General features: G+C 36.7%; 1 non-coding gene across 1 annotated transcript; it reads left to right on the top strand.

Annotated features, from left to right (window-relative positions):
• The first annotated feature begins 20,585 nt into the window (after positions 1–20,585).
• Positions 20,586–20,657, top strand: TRNAF-GAA (transfer RNA phenylalanine (anticodon GAA)). Its single transcript has one exon. It is a non-coding gene; the product is annotated as a tRNA-Phe (tRNA).
• The last annotated feature ends 711 nt before the right edge of the window (positions 20,658–21,368 follow it).

Here is a 21,368-nt window from a genome sequence, read left to right as displayed (position 1 = left end):
GCAGCCGGAGTCAATATGGTCGTATGTACTGTAAGTACCGAGTTCATTCTTGTTTAGTGTGGTTATAGGTACCATTTAATGATCTTACCTTACTAAATACATGGTTACAACCAAAACGAATCTGGAAAGCTCAGTGATTTGTAGGATTAACAACTGTGACAGTTGTGACATCCTTTTTTTTTTCTTTACTCGAGAACGTGCAGCGTGCTGATATGTAGATATGGCAGTGTCCAGTCATATGTATGCGAACATATTTTCGATATCGTTCCACGCCCCGCACGGGACTAACATCTGATTTAAGTTTGAGTTAAATGAAGGGATACTAAATGACCTTAAGCTGAGGTATATGACAAGGTTAGTGGGTTAGTTTAGGACAGTGGTCGTCAGCACTCGCTGAAATGTGCAACGGGTACGCGGTGCCGTCCCATGCGCACCGTCGTGCAACAGGGAGAGATAGAGAGCATACCCGCTAGCAGCTACGAGAGCACTATAGTGCACTGCGTTTTCCGCGGGTAAGAGAGGCTAGCCCCAGCGTGCTCTGTGCTGACGACCCCCTGGTTTAGGGGATTATTTAAGGGATATGAGGCCGAGGAATGTGAAAATTATTTAAGTACGTTTTCTCTCGTGTATAGTGTGGGGGTGGGATACCGATGTTTCACCATAGGTTATTTCATATAAATGTGGAAAAGTGACGTACGCAGAATTTTGTCAGGCGGAGTCATTATTAAAATTGTTTATAATTTACGAAAGGATCCAAGGAAGAGTCGCTGACGTAACAGTTCTATATGACAGCACGTAAGATGTCCGCGCATTACAGTGCAAATACGAAAAACAGTTTTAATAAAAATGTGGCAATTTAACTTACCTCATTTACAACTAATAGAATAAATGTAATGAATCGATTTAATATACGTATAGTAAGGCAATAATTTATTGATAGTGGGTAAGTGTAGTAACACCATCATTCGGATATTTATCATATTAGTTCCTTGTACCATGTAAGTTAATTAATTCGTGACCTATTTGCCATATTAGCTGTAATAAGGTTAATAGCAAACTAATGAATTCAGTTCTATTATATAATAATAAAGTCTTATGTTTAATACCTTTGGAAGTATTTGATGTTAGTTGTGCGTAAGTATAATTTTCAAGGGTTTGTTAGTCGGCGAATTTGTAGCGTAATGGCTAATAGTGGTTCACTAAACGAGAGATCCTAGGATAGAAGGATCGAATCCCGGCGTATTCAAAGATACGAGTAAGTTATGTGTTTTAATTTAATATAAAGAAGTTAGTGGAATAAAGTGGATAAAGGAAGAAAGAATAAAGTGGAGGAAAATAAATGTGAGAAAGGGAATGCAGTGGCGTGGTATAGGGTGGGAGAGAAAAAAAACGGGGCTGTCGGGGCCTGCGGCCCTCTATTAAATTAATATTTTGAAGTATTACCACAGTCTAGTATATACAGTCACGAAGCTCAATACGTAGTAAATATGCATCTATAGATAGTTGCTAACTACTAGGATCGCTAATATCGCTCCATTACAGACAATGCGAAATAGTACCGGCACAGTCTATTGTTCCAGCACCCTCACAACTCAAGCTTCGTGACTGTATATCGCAAAGCTCAATACGTAGGGAATATGCATCCATAGATAGTTGGTAACCACTAGGATCTCTACAATCGCCTCATCACAGGCAATGCGAAATAGTACTGGCACAGTCTATTGTTCCAGCACCCTCACAACTCAAGCTTCGTGACTGTATATCGCAAAGCTCAATACGTAGGGAATATGCATCCATAGATAGTTGGTAACCACTAGGATCTCTACAATCGCCTCATCACAGGCAATGCGAAATAGTACTGGCACAGTCTACTCTTCCTAGTTCCCCAACAACTCAAGCTTCGTATTATCACAGTCTACTATATACAGTCACGAAGCTTGAGTTTTGAGGGTGCTAGAAACAATAGACTGTGACAGTACTATTTTGCATTGCCTGTAATGAGGCGATATTAGCGATCCTAGTGGTGAGCAACTATCTAATGTTTGCATATTTACTATGTATTGAGCTTTGCGACTGTATATACTAGACTGTGGTATTACCATCTTATGTGACGTCATAAATCGCGACTTCGATTTCCTGTTGGCCTGGAAAAGCAGCAACTGATTCTTGATTTTACCATATTACGATTATGGATAAAACATACTCAAATCTAAATATGCCATTTTTTAAATTCAAGGGGGGGGGAGGGTTCAAACCCGGTGAACCCCCCTTGCGTACGTCCCTGATGTGGAAAACGTGTAGCTACAAAATTAGAGTTGACTTTTTTTTTAATAAGGAAAGAAATAACTTTGGGACAAGAAAGATTAATAAATATTTTAATAATTAAGAATTAAATTAACTTATGGGTTAGTGGAAAAAATTTGCTCTTTTAGACGATACGAAAGAGAAGAAAATAGAAATTAAAATATCGATAAACTGGAGGAGATGGTACCGCAGCTTTCAATCATGCCGTTACGATAATAACATAATGGAACCAAGAACACAGTGTTGCCAGCATATGGATATGACGTTTGCCTTTGATGTCGTTAGTCGTTAACAGAAGGAATTTTTTTCTCTCTCTCCCTCGGAACATTACCGAGAGGTAGTGCCACTGTAGGGTTTGATGAGGAGATATGTTAAGTGCACTAACAGTCATAAGGTAATTATTTATTTCAGCGATATCATTCGTATCCACTATTTCTCTACTTCTTCCTGTGTGATTTCCATCCAACTATGCTTTAGACTGTTCCACACTCTCCGGATGTTACGTTAGGTTAGGTTATGTTTGCCCTGAAACCTTCCAACCACACTTTCTCGACTTGCTTTTTGGCGGCAGCGGCGGATTTTCAGGGGAGGCAAGGGAGGCCGAGCCTCCCCTAATATTTTACCAGAACACAATATGGCAGTAATAATTCCAGCTGAATTAAGATCACAGACAAGTTACAGCAAGTGACGAACATTTTTCCTTTTATATTAATTTTACTATTCACTGCGACTAAGATGTAAGTTACGTAAAGTCGACCACATTCAGTTGGCGATGCCCGCTCGCTATACTGTAGATAGTACAAATAATTCGTACTGAAAAATAACAGATAGCGCTGTAACCTGTATAGTCGACATCTAGCAGCCTGCAGTGTCTATGCGAGAGCGGGAGACAGGAGTCGGCTACATGACGCTACTCCCCGGTAACCATGACAACAGCAGTTCAACCAATAAGACAGCTGGTTAGAAGACTGTTTAAACTTAACTAGAACGTGCGAAGGGAGCCGATTTGGAGACGTCCTACCCACCGCTGACAACTGTACTGCTTATAGTCACGGCCGGTTTCGGCTGTATTGGGAAGATCTCTCTTTCTCTCTTCTGGTTTTAGAAAATTGAGTGACGTGTTGTTAGTTTTCTCTTGTTTGCTGGTGTTCTTGTCATTTTATTCTTTTGTGTTACGAGATATATTTACTTATACATTATTTTAAATATATCGAGAGTTTAGAAACAAATGCAGATTTGTAGTAGCAGTTATTCAGTATGTTGTGACCTATTTGGTCGGTTTGCGAAGAAAGAGGATGTCCAGTTAATTTGCTGTAAATTAGACTATGTAATAGTAATGAGCAAGCCCCGGATTCTTAGGTTCGAATCAATTTTGTTGCTATCTCGTTACTCTCGAAATATTGTTGTTCTTGTTCATTTTATGTAGCAAAGAGTAACATTCTTAAATGTAATATGACCTAAAAAGACTTAATTCGTAGGTTAGGATTAAAGTGTCCCAAAGAGTGGCAATCTTTACCAAGCCGTTGTAATATATTAATAGTGTGTTGTTTATTTTTTTCCCGTAAAATCATATAAATTCCTAAACATAAGATTTAAAATCCTAAAACATAAATTGGGAAACCTAATTTTAATTTCTTAAAATCTATAAATTCTGCGCTTGGTAATGAGGTACGTCACAGGCCTTACATTTTTATATTCTCATCATTCACGTCTTGGCCTCCTCAACTTTCAAACCCACCGTCCGCTACTGTTGGGCGGTATATAATATTTGTTGCAATTATAAACAAAGCTGTTTTTATTTACTTTCACTGATCGTTCACAACGTCCACATAGGCCTACCTCATTATTTTATTATGTCGTGCACCAATAATAGTTCTTTTTTTCCATAATAAATCCATGCTATAAACTCCGAATTTAGCTTAAAATTTGCTGTGGTAAATATTACTGTGTGGCATGTCTCTTTCCAGCACGTAATAAAATTACAGTTTGCAGATCCCTGATCTGGATATCACCGTTGCTAAGCAACCTTTTGCTCTGCTTGCTGCTGCTGCTCCAGTCGATTACCATATAATTTTCATGTCGCTTGTCTGTCCATTGTTGTTGCCATTTTGCTTTTAATTAACTAATTTTTTTTTTGTTGGTTACTGACAAGCGAAAAGTGACTTTTGATATTATCAAGTGACAGGAGTGACCTTGGGGCTTGATATAGCGGGCTCGAGATGTAGACTTCGTGATACTTCGTTTTTAAAAGCCATTTGAATTCCGAAAATTTGCCAGTTACCTGAAACACGGTCTGACTCTCTGACATAATTCCTTCGAAATACATACGCGAATAAAAGAAGTGACTCCGAATGATTACATAGTTACATTACTGACTGACGTTTAAGGTTTTGGTGTAATAAATAAGATGACATTTTATTGTAAGTAAACATGAAATATTTATATATAAAGAATTGTCCATGGAATCAAACTGTGATAAATAGGAATAAATTTATTTTAGTCTTGTTTCACGCTGAACACAATTTTTATCATCTTCATAATGTAGGTGCTATATTATTTATTTTCAATGGTCATTTCAGCTAACAGAGGAGTGCCAGTGGAATAAATGTAGATATCACATTACATTTTAGGGTATTAATTTTTCATATACAGGTAATCTTTACTAACAATAAAACTGTTAAGTTGCGTGAGCTTGGACTTTATCTCTACCGAATGAAAAGTAGTAGCACAGCTCTCAATGTACATGAACCAGAACGACAAACATGTAACCAAACATGTGCTCCAATCGTCCAAGGTCTTAGAACAAGAAAATAATAAACGAATAATGTAAAAAAAAACAATACTTTGTAATTATAAAATTCGTAACTCCCAATCTAAAATAATTTACCTAAACATATAAAAATAACATACAAAGTATATCATTAAGATTCTAGTCTCATTGTAACAAATAACAGTGAACATTTTCATGTTATCAAAAGAAATACTCCTTTCATGTTCAGAAAATGTTCGTACTACGCCACAAGGCGTTACTGGATCAAATCTGAAATATGATGCAGTATTTCTTACAACCATCAGGTGAACAACTACTTTGTGAATCTAATAGTGTATCTCGTGTGTGGCACATCGTGTTAAATCCATAATTGTTTGCAAGATTTTTTTTTATTCCTGTTGTAATGACAGCTAGGAAGTTCGTGTCGTAATTCCGATGTTGAACTTGGACTGTAACGCAACCGAATGCATAGCAGCACGAGACGTCAACATTTAACGAAGAATAATCCGGGAAAAAATAAACATGTTATACACTCCTGTTTTCATAATTATTTAATAACAGATGAGTTTAGGCCTACTTTTTTTTTGGAATCATGCATAATGTTAACAATACGTAAATAATATGATAATAACAATTTTTGACAGAGTGGATTGGAATAAACTGATGGGGATCCTAATCTTTATATGAAACGAGTCAAAGTCAGGATGGGAGAAGAAATGTGTGAAGGAAGTGAAATAGGAAGAGGGGTTCGTCAAGGATGTCCTTTGTTACCTACCCTGTTCAACATATACTTGGAGGATTTAGTAAAGAACCATTTTCAGAACATGGGAGGAGTGATAGTAGAAGGAAGAAGAATAAAGTGCATGAGATTTGCTGATGATACTAAATGATATGCTATTGGAGCTATATGACAGCTGTGAGCATTATGAGCTGAAGATAAATGCAAATAAGACGAAGAGTATGGAGAAAAATACTGAAGATAAACTTGCGAATTCTAAATGAGGCAGTAGAACAACTGGGCAGCTTCAAATACGTACTTGGGGTGTACTATAAGCAGTAACATGAGCTGCTACCAGGAAGTCAAAAGGAGGATAGCAATGGCAAAGGAAGCTTTAATAGAAAAATGAGCATTTTCTGCGGACATCTCGAGAAAGAACTAAGGAAGAGACTAGTGAAGTGCTTTGTATGGAGTGTGGAATTTTATGGGGCAGAAACATGGACATTACGACGAAGTGAAGAGAAGCGAATAGAAGCATTTGAAATGTGGATATGGAGAAGAATGGAACGTGTGAAGTTGATAAACAGAATAAGAAATGTAGCTGTGTTGGAAAGAGTGGGTGAAGAAAGAATGATGCTGAAACTGATCAGGAAGAGTAAAAAGAATTGGTTGGGTCACTGGCTGAGAAGAAACTGCATACTGAAGGATGCACTGGAAAGAATGGTGAACGGGAGAAGAGTTCGGGGTAGAAGAAGATATCAAATGATAGACGACATTAAGATATATGGATCATATGAGGAAACGAAAAGAAAGACAGAAAATAGGAAAGATTGGAGAAAGTTGGTTTTGCAGTGAAAGGCCTGCCCTTGGACAGAACACTGAATGAATGAATGAATGAATGAATGAATGAATTAATTAATTAATTAATTAATTAATTAATTAATTAATTAATTAATTAATAGCTCACTTTATTCAAAGCTTAAACTAGTGGTACTCACTAGAAATTAGAGAAGAGCCAAAAGTGAGAAATTGTAATTTTCCGAGAGCCACAATGCATTTCACAATATTGAAGCTTAGGCTGACAAAATGCGCGGATTTTTAATTATTAAATAATAATAATAATAATAATAATAATAATAATAATAATAGTATTATTATTATTATTATTATTATTATTATTTTAATATGAAACAAAGAACTAATATAGTACTGGTATTTTGAAGCTGAAGGACGGACTCTGCTACTCTTCTGCAAAATCATCTCAATACGAGCAGGTTGATTTGTTGTTTTATTTCACCTGGAATCTGTTTTAAATTTGAACATTTAGAAAATAAAGCGTCACATACAGTTAGAAGGCACTCCTCAACAATCTTCGCATCTATAAATAGCTTAATTTTTGCTACGTGGTACGATGCTTTTGTTTTCAATTCTTTTTAAGTATAGTAGAATACATTACTTTCTGTTCAGTTATTACATGCATTTTTTTTTAACATTTTCAGTTTTTCTATCCTTTATTGAGAATGTTTTGGATACTCGTTATCAGAATTTGAATATGAACGCTATTATAATGTCTATTAAGATAAAAACGTTTATAACCCATAATAAATTACAATAAGAAGTTTTGGCTGATATGTAGGTCTATATCTTATCAGGCCGTACATCTCACTTGACGATATGTGTCAGAGGAAGAACAATTGTTTGTATGCATCTGAAGTCTGATTATTTATACTCGTATATGTTACTAGACAGCGATGTATGCAATGGAGGGGAAAGGAAGTGAACGCCTTACTCCATTATCTCGTGGCTTAGTTGTCTCATGAGTGATGCCTTATTGGTGGCACTTACGAGGTTCCAACCGTTCTTCAGACAGTTGATTAAACAACTTAATAAGCACATAGACATGACACTACCTTTTTTTTAAAACGTGTCTTTGTTGAAAACATTCACTGGCAGTAATGATGCAGGGTAACCAAAGTTTTCTCCAGTTGCACATTATTACAAACATTAAAAAAATATATATATTTCTCAGAAACAGAGTAGGGTAAAATTGCCTATTTCCGTGACACCCATAATCCCGTGATACTTTTTTTTTAAATTGAATGTCAATCAAAGCTTTTCGGTTCGACCATAGCGCCAGACATCTTCCTCAAAAGAGTGCATCTTTCGCCTACTTTTGAGACATCGGTGAACTTTCTAGTAAGATACCCAATCCCGTGACATTCAGTAAAAAAAAAGGTATCATGGAATTAGGGGTATCACGGAATTATACAACTTTACCCTACCGGTAGTAATAGTAATATTAGTTCAAGAGCCGCAATAAATGTCTTTGAGAGCCGGATGCGGCCCACGGCGTAATGAGTACCACTGACTTAAACTATTAATATAAATTAACAATATTCTTCGAACTATTCACGACTGTACACAGCTCCACAGAATGATACTATGCGTTGTTTATGTGCTGCGTAACGTTTATAGCGGGAGCAGGGCGGGGAGCGGGTGACATTTATACTCCTCGCTGTACTCAACTGAAATCTACTGTTTTGGTTCGAACGTCCTACCTATGCTCATAACTAGGGACCGGATTTTTATGTAATATCAAGGTGTGAAATATGTACATATTTATGTAAGAAAAATAAGCTGAATATGTACCAAAATATATAAAATCATGAAAATATTTAATATCAATGTCTGGCAGGTATATGATAGGCCTATGTACACTGGTGGCCATAATTATGGAAACTTTTTGTTTTTGTACTGAATTATTGTCCCGCGGTCTAAGGCATCCCGCCTAGGACTCGCGTTACGGAATGCGCGCTGGTTCGATTCCTCATGGGGAAGAAATTTTCTCATGAAATTTCGGCCAGTGTATGGGACCGGTGCCCACTCAGCATCGTGATGCACTTGGGGAGCTACGATAGGCAGCGAAATCCGGTTGCGAATACCAGCTATAATGACTGGGGGGATCATCGTGCTAACCACACGATACCTCCATTCTGGTTGGATGATCGTCCACCTCTGCTTCGGCATGTGGGCGTGAGGCCAGCAGCCGGCTGGTCGGTCTAGGCCCTTCATGGGCTGTAGCGCCACGGATTATTATTATTACTGAATTATTATAACATCTGTATTGTTTCACAGATTTATACAATTGAAAATGTTATTCGTGACTGATTCGTTAATTATGGGGTTATAATAAAGGTATTATATTAAATCCTGAATATTTTAACAATAAATAATCATTACTATGAGGGAAATTATGTCCTTTCGTGGAGCCATTGTGATAAAATGTTCAATAAAGTTTGTTGTAAAGCAATCAGGTGTTAACGAACGAATACTTAAGTCAAACTAATGATAGAAACACACTAATAATGTCCATATTTTATGCTAAGAGTGCTCAACAATGCTTTTACTGAACAAGAATAATGTTAAAATCAACAATGGAACAGTTTTTATTATAGTAAATAATAGGAAATTATAATGAAACTGGAAATTAATATTTAGATCTTAAACAACAAGAACATAATTTCCCACATAGTAATGATTACTTATTGTTAAAATATTCAGGATTTATATAATACCTTTATTGTAATCCCATAATTAACGAATCAGTCACGAATAACATTTTCAATTTTATAAATCTGTGAATCAATATGAATGTTATAATAATTCAGTACAAAAACAAAAAGTTTCCAGAATTATGGCCACCAGTGTATGACTCTCCAGTTGTGATTTTATAGAGAACCCGAGTAAAACTTCAAACTATAGGCATCTATACAAACTCTTGTTTGAAAAGTGGCATTCCTGTCTCATTCAGAAGGGTAGGATTATTCCAGCCGGGAACATATTTTCTAGTTGATCGGAAAATCCCATTTCCGTGTAGGTCTACTAAATTTAAAGTAAAGAGGTCAAGCAATAACCTGAAAAGCTATTTATTTTAACATTTCAACATATTTTCAGTTTGTTCCTTTACTCCAGCTTCTTTTCAAAAGTTGGCAACTTTATTGCGGCTCATGTCAGACTTGACACGGGTTTTCTCTGGAAGGATTAGGAAGAGAGTGGGTAAGGTTGCAAATTGCATGGGAACGGCTTGTTGAGACGTGTGCAGAACAATAATTATTATAGTTCGAGACAAATCATGTCGTCCTCGTCCCACTCCACCGCATGAAAGCAACGCTACTTTCTGATTGATTTTTACAATACAAGGTAATTGTATGAGAAAGGTTGCCTTTTGTTCACTCATATTTACAGTGGGCGGTATGGGGTGAATGCCTCTATTACTTTCTGGAACTAAGGACGTTATGTTTCGTCCCCAAATATATCCTTTCTTGGGTAGGTAAAAAGGCTTTTTAAATCTGTGTATTTCAAATTGTAAACTTTCCCAGCAGAAATTTTTTTCCCCCTTTTAGAGAAGTAAAAATGAATAAAACCCCTAAATATGTAGATTTATGTAATACCAAGCCCCCTTTTAGAGAAGTAAAAATGAATAAAACCCCTAAATATGTAGATTTATGTAATACCAAGCCATAATATGTAATGTGGGGTAAATATGTAAAATTATGTAGTATCAAATTTTAATATATCATTGGTAATTACAAGATTCGCAAAGATTTGTTACTTATATAAAATTAGATTGAAAGAAATATAATATGTAATTACATAAAAATCCGGTCCCTACTCATAACATTAAAGGCCTATTCACAATGAAAATTAAACATAACCGTAACATAAACACAGACGTTTGCGCCCAGGCTATCAAATGGGATCATTCACAATGATTCACGTAAGCATTGACATAAACATTACCGTAAGACGTTAACATGAAAGTTTGCAAACTCCAAACTTTCATGCTTATGCTTACGTGATTTGCAAACTGTACACAATCGTAGAGCGCTGAAGTATACGACAGAATATGAGGAATTGGCGTCGTTATGTTTCCATAGTTACCAAGTATGTTTGCTGTTATGTTTATGTTCCCATCGTGATTGATCTTGATTTTACCGTAACGTTTATATTCTTAAGTTAACGCTTACGTTATGTTTAATTTTCATTGTGAATGAGCCATAATAGTTTTGGATTCATAAAACATTGAAAGGGTCCATTTCTTTTGTAGTAACCTTGTATTTCGTTATTACTCAAACATAATATGAACTTGGCATTTTCTTTGTTACTTTTTATTTCTAGCAAGGGCCCTGTATCCAATCCCGAATAAACTACATCCTATTGTGTTGTCGCTATGAGATGTTGAAGCTGCTCTTTGACTGTTTCGTAGACCGCGGTCGACTTTGATTAATGCAGTTGTAAGGATTACGTGTGAAATACGAGCCGTGCAGCTACAGAGCTGAAACTGTGTCAGTGATCTGGCAGCAACATTTGCATTGTTATAATCAAGGCCGTTTATCATGGGAGCTATTACGAAAACCCACAATCAGATCGAATTATGTGCGCGAAGTATAAACGCTGTAATTATTCAATTTGAACGCTATTCTCACAATGTAGATTCAACAGAATATTAATGTTCAGCGAACCTTGAACAGAGAGAAAAAATATTTATTAGAAAGTGCATACCACATTCAGATAGCATATTTTATTACAAGAACTTCATAATTATTGTAACAGCGTTATTTTTAGGTTCAGTACCAATACTTAATACAAGACAGAATAAATGTCATAAATTCACCTACAGAATAGAAGGCGCTAGAAATTAGGTAACTTACGTCTTTAATTTCGCCCCAAGTAATCTTTTGTTTTGAGTTTGTTTTGAGTTTGTTTTTTATATTCATAGGGAGGCTATTAAACATTTTACTACCATATAATACACTTCTTTTTTATAGCACGCTAGATTTGCCGATGGAATGTGAGTCATTTTTGGCGCGTATTTATGCTATGAACTGTTGAATTAGTTACAAATTTTTCACGATTACATACGAGGAGATTTATTGATGAAAAAATATACTGACAAGCCATGGGCATTATTTGAATCGGGGATTGCAGAAACAACACGTGTCAATACGCCACACATAGTGACATGTGCTGTTCCCGATTCATTTGTATTTTTTTGAAAATGGTCCTCCACGATTTCGCACCTACTCTTTTTTGTAGTAGGAATATACTGTTAAGGCCCATTCACAATGAAAATTAAACATAAACATAACGTAAGCATAAAACCTTGTGTCCATGTTATTTAATGAAAGCATTCACAATGAATTACATAAGCATAAACTTAATCTTAATCATAAGACGTTAACATGAAAGTTTGCAAACTCCAAACTTCCATGCTTATGTTTATGCGATTTGGAAACAGTACACAAGCGGAAGGCGGCCGGGTAGCTCAGTTGGTAGAGCAGCTGGCTACGGACTGAAAGGTCCGGGGTTCGATCCCAGGTGGTGACAGGATTTTTTCTCGTTGCCAAACTTTCAGAACGGCCCCGAGGTTCACTCAGCCTCCTGTAAAATTGAGTACCGGGTCTTTCCCGGGGGTTAAAGGCGGTCAGAGCGTGGTGCCGACCAAACCACCTCATTCTAGTGCCGAGGTCATGGAAAGCATGGGGCTCTACCTCCATGCCCCCCAAGTGCCTTAATGGCATGTTACGGGGATACCTTTACCTTTTACATAAGCGGAAAGCGTGTTTTCACTTTTTGTTTAACATCTCATGCTACAGGCAATATTTTGATCTATTGGCCGTGATGTTAGCTAGGCGCGCAACATATGAATCATATGACGAAAAGTTGATTATTTTACATCTCCGTTTCTTTGATTTCAAGTATTGAAAGCCATATACTGATGTCATTGTAGTTATTAGAAACATAAATTGAATAGCTACATCGTCAGTCATTGTGCAATTCTCCATTTTTATGTAATAGATTCTGTAGTTTTATTGATTCGGTATGTTTGTTTCCACACACGTATTATGTTTACGTTATGTTTAATTTTCATTGTGAATGGGCCTTGGCTACTTAAGTTTGTGGCATATGTTTATGTGCTTATGTTAATGTTTACGTTATGTTTAATTTTCATTGTGAATGGGCCTTTACTGTTTGTACGATTTCCCCAAAATATTATTCCAAAACTCAAAGCCAGGAAGAAGCGAGTAGTGAGATGCGGATACCACTATTCTCAATAGACAAAGGGACTAAACCCTTGGACTAGCAAGTGATGTCCATTTTTAGCTCGTCTAGAAGTACCCGAGGCGATATGCGGAAGCCAAGACATCGATTTCTAAACTCATTACTTACTTACTTACTTACAAATGGCTTTTAAGGAACCCGAAGGTTCATTGCCGTCCTCACATAAGCCCGCCATCGGTCCCTATCCTGTGCAAGATTAATCCAGTCTTTGTCATCATATCCCACCTCCCTCAAATCCATTTTAATATTATCTTCCCATCTACGTCTCGGCCTCCCTAAAGGTCTTTTTCCCTCCGGCCTCCCAACTAACACTCTATATGCATTTCTGGATTCGCCCATACGTGCTACATCCCCAGCCCATCTCAAATGTCTGGATTTAATGTTCCTAATTTATTATGTCAGGTGAAGAATACAATGCGTGCAGTTCTGCGTTGTGTAACTTTCTCCATTCTCCTGTAACTTCATCCCTCTTAGCCCCAAATATTTTCCTAAGAACCTTATTCTCAAACACCCTTAACCTCTGTTCCTCTCTCAAAGTGAGAGTCCAAGTTTCACAACCATACAGAACAACCGGTAATATAACTTTTATAAATTCTAACTTTCAGATTTTTTGACAGCAGACTGGATGACAAAAGCTTCTCAGCCGAATAATAACACGCATTTCCCATATTTATTCTGCATTTAATTTCCTCCCGGGTCATTTATATTTGTTACTGTTGCTCCAAGATATTTGAATTTTTCCACCTCTTCGAAAGATAAATCTCCAATTTTTATAGTTCCATTTCGTACAATATTCTGGTCACGAGACATAATCATATACTTTGTCTTTTCGGGATTTACTTCCAAAATGCTCGCTTTACTTGCTTCAACTAGAATTTCCGCGTTTTCCCTAATCGTTTGTGGATTTTCTCCTAGCATATTCACGTCATCCGCATAGACAAGAAGCTGATAACCCATTCAACTCCAAACCCTTTCTATTATCCTGAACTTTCCTAATGGCATATTCTAGAAGCGAAGTTAAAAAGTAAAGGTGATAGTGCATCTCCCTGCTTTAGCCCGCAGTGAATTGGAAAAGCATCAGATAGAAACTAGCCTACACGGACTCTGCTGTAAGTTTCACTAAGATACGTTTTAATTAATCGAACTAGTTTCTTGGGAATACCAAATTCAATAAGAATATTATATAAAACTTCTCTCTTAACCGAGTCATACGCCTTTTTGAAATCTATGAATAACTGATGTACTGTACCCTTATACTTCCATTTTTTCTCCAATATCTGTTGAATACAAAAAATCTGATCAATAGTCGATCTATTACGCCTAAAACCACAATGATGATCCCCAATAATTTCATCTACATATGGAGTTAATCTTCTCAAAAGGATATTCGACAAAATTTTGTACGACGTCAACAAAAGTGATATTCCTTGAAAGTTACTACAGTTAGTCTTGTCCCCCTTCTTGAAAATAGGTACAATTATGGACTCCTTCCATTGTTCTGGTACAATTTCCTTTTCCCAAATTGCAAGTACAAGCTTATAAATTTCGCTAGATAATGCCCTTCCACTCTCTTGTATTAATTCTGCTGGAATTCGATCAATACCTGGAGACTTGTACTTTTTCAGATTTTCTATCGCAATTTCGACTTCAGAAAGTGTGGGTTCCGGTATGAATGGCTCAGCAGTTTGTATTTGAATTTCGTCCTGATCATTTCTATTTGGCCTTACTTAATATAAGACACAATATTCATGAAGCGTTGTTGAATGTTATAAATTCACCTACAGAATAGAAAGCGCGAGAAATTAGTTGCTTCTTTAATTTCGCCCCAAGTAATATAATCTTTTGTTTTGAGTTTGTTTTTTATATCCATAGGGAGGCTATTAAAAATTGTACAGGGACATCATTTTATTTTTACTAACATTTCTGATATTAACATGGCTATACCTTTGGATTAACGGTTGAGAACCGAAAACACCGTTTGCTACCCCCTTCCACGACTGGAGTTCGAAGATACTGACGTAATATACAAACAAATTACTTTACTAGGTATAAGAGGGAAGAAAAGTAGTTCATCCATTTACGTAAACTAGGAAATTTCGCGATTTTAAGTTTGATAATTTTCATTAGGTTTTTGTTTAATCAAAATACAGTACTGTATTAACAATGAGTGTTTTTACTCACTAACTGAGCTGTCCATGCGGACGTATTCATTATGCACTGTATATTATACTGTCTACAGGACATTAGCGTACATTATAGAGAATGAAGTTAAATTGAAAAATAATCATAATATGGATATTTAAACACATTTCTGAAAATGGTGGCCGTTCATTTCGATACAGACTTTAGTTCTAATGTGCATATTATCGCACTATAGACTATTGTACCTAATTCCAATTATTAGGTTCGTACTTCGTATCAGTAACTCATGTTGAAATAATTCTGTACCTACTCTATAAAAGAGTACTTTACGTACTGTAAATTCAATCTTCACTTCTCCCCGATCCGAAAAGATAAAATTACTCAGACATGCTATCTACTGTCCAAGTGGTTATGTCGCAGGGTCGTAGAAAGGGAGGAAATCATGTGACAGTTAATTACTTAACGAGGCCCTTTTTTTAAGTTATTTTAAACAGTTGTATAATATTATGTAGACGTCCAATTCCTAACAGAAATTGATGTTCTCAGAAAAGAGTTAAGACAGCCCAGCACTAGCCTTTACAGAGAGGCGAATAGAAGCAGATGGGGGAAACCGGGATGCGACGTACCTGTGTGAAAATGATTCAATATTGAACGTCTTTCGTCGCTGGAAAACGCGAACATATTTTTGGAACGTACTGTTTACTATGACCGTAAGTCTACTATGACTGTTATGCGCTCTTTGATCTGTGTGGAGGACGGTTGAACTTCATTAGTAGAAGGGGTGGGAGTGAAGTACATTCAAAAACTCAGGTACAATAAAAATTGAAGTAAAAATAAAATGATGTCCCTGTACTACCATATATCGTACTCCATTTTGATAGCACGATAGATTTGCAGATGGAGTATGAAAGTCACTTTTGACGCGTATTTATGCATTGAACTGTTGAATTAGTTACAAATTTTTCACGATTACATACGAGGAGATGTATTAATGAAAAAATATACTGACAAGCCATGGGCATTATTTGTACTTTTTTGAAAATGGTCCTACACGATTCCCTAGATTTGGCACCTACTATTATTCTAATTACTCTTTTTTGTAGTAGGAATATACTGTTACTATCTGTAGAATTTCCCCAGAATACTTACTTACTTACTGGCTTTTAAGGAAGCCGGAGGTTCAATGCCGCCCTCACATAAGCCCGCCATTGGTCCCTATCCTGAGCAAGATTAATCCAGTCCCTACAATCATATCCCACCTCCCTCAAATCTATTTTAATATTATCTTCCCATCTACGTCTCTGCCTCCCCAAAGGTCTTTTTCCCTCTGGCCTCCCAACTAATACTCTATATGCATTTATGGATTCGCCCATACGTGCCACATGCCCTGCCCATCTCAAACGTCTGGATTTAATGTTCCTAATTATGTCAGGTGAAGGATGCAATGCGTGCAGCTCTGTGTTGTGTAATTTTCTCCATTCTCCTGTAACTTCATCCCTCTTAGCCCCAAATATTTTCCTAAGCACCTTATTCTCAAAAGCCCTCAATCTCTGTTCCTCTCTCAAAGTGAGAGTTCAAGTTTCACAGCCGTACAGAACAACCGGCAATATAACTGTTTTATAAATTCTAACTTTCAGATTTTTTGACAGCAGACTAGATGACAAAAGCTTCTCAACCGAATAATAACTGACATTTCCCATATTTATTCTGCGTTTAATTTCCTCCCGAGTGTCATTTACATTTGTTACTGTTGCTCCAAGATATTTGAATTTTTCCACCTCTTCGAAGGATAAATCTCCAACTTTTATAGTTCCATTTCGTACAATATTCTGATCACGAGACATAATCATATACTTTGTCTTTTCGGGATTTACTTCCAACCCTATCTCTTTACTTGCTTGAAGTAGAATTGCCGCGTTTTTCCTAATCGTTTGTGGGTTTTCTCCTAACATATTCACGTCATCTGCATAGACAAGAAGCTGATGTAACCCGTTCAATTCCAAACCCTCTCTGTTATCCTGAACTTTCCTAATGGCATATTCTAGAGCAAAGTTAAAAAGTAAAGGTTATAGTGCATCTCCCTGCTTTAGCTCGCAGTGAATTGGAAAAGCAGAATATTATTCCAAAACTCAAAGCCGGGACGAAGCGAGTAGTGAGATGCGGACGCCACTATCCTCGCTAGACAAGGAGACTAAACCCTTGGACTAAGCAAGCGATGTCCATTTTAACTCGTCTAGAAGTACCCGAGGCGATTCGAGGAAGCCAAGACATCGATTTCTGAACTCATTACTGTGAAAAATGACAAAATCCACGAAGAGGGTCATGAATATAGAGATTCATGGCCCATTTCTTTCAGGGCTCATCCCGACATTTATGTTAGCGCCTCGGAAAAACTACAAGCAGGCTGAATTGTCTCAATATACGAAACTAGCCAATTGTCTATGATGTGAGTTAAAATGTAGAACGATCGCCCCTGAGTTCATAATGTGGGAAGGGAAGAGTTTTGTCTTTTTCCATGGAAAAAAGGGACTTTTTTTTGCATGTTGTAAAACTATTAAATGAGACCAGCGGCTTTATTTCTCCATACTATGGAATCCACAATTAAGATTTTTTATACCATAAATATATCTTTACTCGAACGAGTTTTAATCCGCAATATGTTGGTCCAAAATAAAGATTGGTAAGCACTAGACCACCATATTAATATAATAAATAAACTTAACTCTTACTCTTCTTCCAGTTTCAGTATAAACAACCTAAGACCTGTAGGAAGATGACCTTCCACGATGTCAGAGGCGTGCATACAGGCACTGCACTTTAAGAATCGCTTTATGCATTTGAAATGAGCCCTTGATAAAATGATTTATGAGCAATTTATATTAATCGGAATTGAGACAGTTCTTCTATTACTCCTACTTACTTCTCTTACTCTCTCTCTCTCCTTTTTTTTTGCAATCCTGTAATTGCTTCGACTTTTAAGGCCATATCTAACATTTTTCTTCTCGTAACTTTTGAAGACATGTTTCTCCTCTTTACTTCTTTCTTCCACTTTTCCTCACGTCTTAATTCTTCCTTTTGGATGTAAAATAGAGAAAGTAAAAATGTATTCAAATAATTATAGGAGAAAATACCTTGGAAAGAATAAGCAAGAGTAGGTGGATTTGAGAATCAAGAATAAAAAATAATTCAGATAATTTAAGAAAGTAATATATTTGAAGGAAGTGAAGAAATAGGTTTGGAAGTAAATCCCGAAAAGACAAAGTATATGATTATGTCTCGTGACCTGAATATTGTACGAAATGGAAATATAAAAATTGGAAATTTATGTTTGAAGAGGTGGAGAAGTTCAAATATCTTGGAGCAATAGTAACAAATATAAATGATACTCGGGAGGAAATTAAACACAGAATGAATATGGGAAATGCCTGTTATTATTCGGTTGAGAAGCTTTTATCATCCAGTATGCTGTCAAAAAATCTGAAAGTTAGAATTTATAAAATAGTTATATTACCGGTTATTCTTTATGGTTGTAAAACTTGGACTATCACTTAGAGAGGGGAAGAGAGACTACGGGTGTTTGAGAATAAGGTGCTTAGGAAAATATTTGGGGCTAAGAGGGATGAAGTTACAGGAGAATGGAGAAAGTTACACAACGCAGAACTGCACGCATTGTATTCTTGACCTGACATAATTAGGAACATTAAATCCAGACGTTTGAGATGGGCAGGGCATGTAGCACGTATGGACGAATCCAGAAATGCATATAGAGTGTTAGCTGGGAGGCCGGACGGAAAAAAGACCTTTGGGGAGGCCGAGACGTATATGGGAGGATATTAAAATGGATTTGAGGAAGGTGGGATATGATGATAGAGAATGGATTAATCTTGCTCAGGATAGGGACCAATGGCGGGCTTATGTGAGGGCGGCAATGAACCTCCGGTTTCCTCAAAAGCCGATAAGTAAGTATATGGGCTACAATTAACAGAAAATAGGAAAGACTGGAGAATGCAAGGTTTGCAGTGAAAGACTTGCACTTGGGCAGTACACTATGAATGAAGGAGTAGGAAAGTCAGGAAATGAAAGGAGATAGTCTAGGTATGAGAGAGAGTAGAAGAGGATGGATAGGGAAATATAGACAATAAATCGGCTGAAGAGAAGTAGGTATAAGAATTAATGAGGAAGTACTTAACAAATAAATATATAAACACAAGACAGTGGGGTATAAAACAGACGATAAGACTATTATATAAGATGGAAGAAGAGGTAATGAACTAGAACTTAAATGATAATAATAATAATTAGGGGGCGGATGTTGATGAAAAGTCATCTTCTTACTTTTCACATTAGGACGATGCCTATTAATATAGAAATCCTTTCTGTGTTAATATCAACGTAAAAAAAGTAATTTTTTATATTGCATTTTTGAAGTTTTTGAACTAATACGTCATTTTTATATTTTTTCGGCAATTTTTGGTAATTTTTAATAGGGCTACTTTCAAAAACTTCTTGATCATTTGGATTGCATTGTACTTTCTTCTTTACCGATAGGTCTGTTAAATCATTTTCTAACCAAATAGGTCAGTGGTAATTACCTACTGAATAAGTGAATAACATTAAAGTTTGAGTTTTATAATTTGGAACAGACTCTAAAGTCCATCCCTCATTCCAATGAAGGCTTCACTTCACACAACAGAAGTAATATAAAATGCTTGATAGCAGCTTAGTTTAAGTGGGCTATACCGCTACTGTTCTTTTGTCGGTTACGAGGGTGTCTTTAGAATTTATGTTTGGAAGGGAGGAAACTTTCACCATATCCTGGACAGGGCATTGTGTCCTCGACATGGTTCGGAAGGGATGTTTACTGTAGTAGACAGTGTTTTTAACACAAAGATTGCAAGAATGCACGTTGCGCCCACAATTTGTTTTGTCATTTACACTCCCTCATCTGGAAGATCTGGTAACAAAAGAGAAGCGCGGAAGGAGAAGACGGAGAATGAAAGCACTGACATGGACCACCTCTGATTGAAACACATTGTAAACCCTCATTAAAATCTATAGTCTTCAAAGTGAAGGTGGATCCAAAAACAGAAATGCGAAGCGATGAAAGAGTACTGGAACGGAGAAAAATTCTCTCCGGCGCCGGGATTTGAACCCGGACTTTCAGCTCTACGTGCTGATGCTTTATCCACTAAGCCACACCGGATACCCACCCCGGCGCCGGACAGAATCGTCTCAGTTTAAGTTCCAAGTCTTGGGTTCCCTCTAGTGGCCGCCCTCTGCACTACGTCATAGATGTCTATGAAACTAGGACCGAAGTCCACACATGTGCTGAGGTGCACTCGTTATGAGTGACTAGTTGGCCGGGATCCGACGGAATAAGCGCCGTCTTAAATCACGAAGTGATTTAAGCATATCATATATATTATTTTAATGTACCGAAGTACATATGATATTTCCATGCAGATATTCTGCGTCATCATACGATGAAAGAGTAATGGAACGGAGAAAAATTCTCTCCGGCGCCGGGTATCCGGTGTGGCTTAGTGGATAAAGCATCAGCACGAAGAGCTGAAAACCCGGGTTCAAATCCCGGCGCCGGAGAGAATTTTTCTCCGTTCCATTACTCTTTCATCGTATGATGACGCAGAATATCTGCATGGAAATATCATATGTACTTCGGTACATTAAGGCCCAATTGTATAAAACTCCCTGACTAAAGATCAACTTTGATCGAAGATCGAAAAGTAAACCGAGTTCAGACACTTCTTCTATTGTATAAAACTTTTCTGCGATCAAATTACCTTGGTTCAAATGCAATCTAAGTTCACGTGAAAAGGATTTAGCAACATCGCTTAAACAGGTGAAATAGTGATGCGCGGACCATGTTATACAGGTTTGTTCAGTGTTGCCAATCTAGCGATTTTAACTCTTTTCAACAACAATTTATTTTAACTTTTACATTGCTTAAATAGGGATTTAGTGACCTTTTTAGCACCCCATAGTGACAAAATTTATTCTTTCTTTGTTGATAATGAGAAATCTAGCGACTTTACAACTACTTTTTCGCGACTTTCCGTATTACACTCTGTTGGAGACACTGTTTTTTTGTGCAATGTAAATAATGGCGGACAATAAGAAGAAGGTTGACTGTTCTCCGAGTTGTTATCCTGTTATGGTGTTTGATACTGCTAAACATAATAAAGCTTTATAAAACGACAATTTTCGTTTAGTAATACAGTTAATTGAACATTTATGAATGTACCTATCATATCCATTAATAATTAATGGTTATTATAAACATAATATAATTAT

This window comes from Periplaneta americana, chromosome 14 (genome assembly GCF_040183065.1).
Source record: "Periplaneta americana isolate PAMFEO1 chromosome 14, P.americana_PAMFEO1_priV1, whole genome shotgun sequence".
NCBI lineage: Eukaryota > Metazoa > Arthropoda > Insecta > Blattodea > Blattidae > Periplaneta > Periplaneta americana.
This window is presented reverse-complemented; position numbering and strand designations above follow the sequence as displayed.